The sequence below is a fragment of the Eumetopias jubatus genome, unplaced genomic scaffold, assembly GCF_037043125.1.
Source record: "Eumetopias jubatus isolate StellerSeaLion01/CBP00866 unplaced genomic scaffold, mEumJub1_p1.0 scaffold_2, whole genome shotgun sequence".
Taxonomy (NCBI): Eukaryota; Metazoa; Chordata; class Mammalia; order Carnivora; family Otariidae; genus Eumetopias; species Eumetopias jubatus.
The window spans coordinates 79,871,551-79,874,736 of record NW_028274808.1 but is presented as its reverse complement, the minus strand read 5'-3'; the positions used below and the strand labels follow the sequence as shown (position 1 = coordinate 79,874,736).

The 3,186-nt window shown below is 34.8% G+C and overlaps 1 pseudogene; it reads left to right on the top strand.

Moving 5' to 3' along the window:
- The first annotated feature begins 473 nt into the window (after positions 1-473).
- LOC114225596 (tripartite motif-containing protein 59-like) lies at positions 474-1,683 on the top strand (annotated as a pseudogene).
- The last annotated feature ends 1,503 nt before the right edge of the window (positions 1,684-3,186 follow it).

Genomic DNA, 3,186 nt, shown 5'->3' with positions numbered 1-3,186 from the left:
ACTGAAAATAGAAGGAGAGATAAAAAGCTTCCAGGACAAACAAAAACTAAAGGAATTTGCAAACACGAAACCAGCCCTACAAGAAATATTGAAAGGGGTCCTCTAAGCAAAGAGAGAGCCTAAAAGCAGCATAGACCAGAAAGGAACACAGACAATATACAGTAACAGTCACCTTACAGGGAATACAATGGCACTAAATTCATATCTTTCAATAGTTACCCTGAATGTAAATGCGCTAAATGCCCCAATCAAAAGACATAGGCTATCAGATTGGATTAAAAAGAAGACCCATCGGAGGAGGGCGGGGACGCCAAGCATCTCGGGGACGTGGAGTCTGGAGGCCGTAGAGCTGTTCTGGTCTGTTGGAGTAGGTTGGTCTCCAACTTCCCGCAAATACGAATAAAAGAAACTGAAAAAGTTGGAGAAGATCAAGTATATTCAATCACTAAGCCAGAAGATCAGCAAAGTAGGAAATGCACAATTCTGATGACAAGTTAACATGTCCCATTTGTTACAGTATTTTTGAAGATCCTTGTGTACTACCGTGCTCTCATACATTTTGTAGAAATTGTTTGGAAAACGTTCTTCAAGCATCTGGGAACTTTTATATATGGAGACCTTTACAAATTCCACTCAAATGCCCTAACTGCAGAAGTATTATTGAAATTGCTCCAACTGGTATTGAATCTTTACCTGTTAATTTTGCATTAAGGGCTATTTTGAAAAGTACCAGCAAGAAGACTATCCAGATATTGTCACCTGTCCTGAACATTACAGACAACCATTAAATGTTTACTGTCTCCTAGATTAAAAAAAACTAGTTTGTGGTCACTGCCTTACCATAGGTCAACATCATGGCCATCCCATAGATGATCTTCAAAGTGCTTATCTGAAAGAAAAGGACACGCCTCAAAAACTGCTTGAACAGTTAACTGACACACACTGGACAGATCTTACTTGTCTTCTTGAAAAGCTGGAAGAACAGAAATCTCATTCAGAAAAAATGGTCCAAAGTGATAAGGAAGTTGTTCAACAGTATTTTAAGGAGTTTAGTGATACATTAGAACAGAAAAAAAAAGTTTTCCTAGCTGCTCTCTGTGATGTTAGCAATCTGATTAATCAGGAATATACTCCACAAATTGAAAGAATGAAAGAAATAAGAGAGCAGCAATTTGAATTAATGACACTGACATCATCTTTACAGGAAGAGTCTCCACTTAAATTTCTTGAAAAAGTTGATGATATCCACCAACACGTGCAGATTTTGAAACAAAGACCCCTTCCTGAGGTTCAACCTGTTGAAATTTATCCTTGAGTAAGCCAAATATTGAAAGAAGATTGGAGCAGAACAGAAATTGGACAAATTAAGAAACTTCTCATTCCTGAGATGAAAATTTCTTCAAAGAGGATGCCATGTTCCTGGCCTGATAAAGATGAAAAAGAAGTTGAATTTTTTAAGATTTTAAACATTGTTACAGTTACTTTAATTTCAGTGATACTGATGTTGATCCTCTTTTTTAACCAACACATAATGACCTTTTTAAATGAAATCACTTCAATGTTTTTCTGAAGTCTCTCTATCTGTTTATCAAAGTTTGTCTAACAATCTGCATGATTTAAAGAATGTGCTGTCACACTTTACATTTATTGAAGGAATTCAGGTGGAAAATAGTTTCTCGTTGAAAATTCAAATCTGAATTGTTTAAATAGGCATTCTGTACAGCAGACTAAACCATTGCTAAAGGGAGAAATAGGGTAGAATGGATAAACAAAATAGCCAACTGAACTATCAGAGTTACAACAAATATATAGAAATATGTTAAACCATCCATGCTTCTTAGATGATGGAAGTCTGTCAAAGTTAGAAATGATACATAAGTTGTCTAAACCAGAGTGTCTAGTTCACTCGATTTAATACATTATCCCATTTACTTTATCGCTGTGGCATTGAAACATTCCTGTACCAATACTATCTTTTAGCATTTTTTTTTTTTGTCTTTTAGCATTCTATTACTGCAGTGGTTAGTGTTGCAGTTCTTTATGTATAGTTTTTAGATTAAAAGATGGCAAAATCCTGAGAGTGTATAGGCCTTTATTTTGATGTGGCTTGAAAGCCTTTGGCCAAATAAGGATGGTGAGTAGAGGTTTTAAATTCAAGTAGCAAAGTCTAAAAGTGATAAGGGATTGCTTACATTAAGGATATTTTTGATCAAACATACCTGACGCATTTATACATTTTAAGATAGATTTAAGAGCCCTAAAATGTTTATCAACATTCATTCCTGACAAAGCTATTGCTTTTGTAAATATTTTGTTAGGGACCAGTGACTTTTTCAAATAATGGTCTTATTTTATTCTGTAGTTTGTTTAAGTTTGACTTTTTGGTTAGTGCTTTTAGTTTTGCCAGTCAAATCGGTTCTTGGATTAAAAATTCAAAACATTTTACCAGCATGGTATATTGTTGCTATAATCCATCATTTGATTTAGGTGCATCATGTTAACTCTATTTGTCTCAAAAATGGGCTTTTCTGCCATTTGCTTAGGTTATTATCAAAGTACCAATAATTTAACTTTCTTGAATTTTGCTTAAATGGGAGCCTGTGTAGCTCTTAAGTCAAATCCCTTTGATTAGTTTCCTTATTGTTAACAGGGACTGGAATTGTGGTGCTTGTGGTAGGACTTTTGGCCCTTTTGTCCATGAAAACTAAGTAAAAGGTCATTTGTTTTCCAGAATTCCAAATTGGCTGTTGCTCTTAGATCCATTCCCTAGGAACCCGATCTAGTTCAGAGACTTTTCAGGTCATTTTAGGGAATGCTCCTGGTTCTATACTACATATAAATTATAATTAAATAATATGGCTGTAGTTCTAAAATGCTCCTAAAGGCTTATCTGCTGAGAATATCTTACCACAAAGATGGCTGGCTGTATCAAGTCAAATATATGACCAGAATCAGAATATATATTTAGCACAGTTAACAATCGTGTGGGCAAAGAACATTTGGAGGGTATTAATAGAGGTGGTGGGGGGAGCTAAATAATTAAGGTATTGAAATATAAATACAACATATTAACTTTAGACTGAAGTTTATTAGTTACAATACAAAAATGCCACATACTTTTTGAATACGTATATGAGTAAGCACTGAAATTTGTTAACTATTTGTGCCAAGCTCTTAACGTCACAT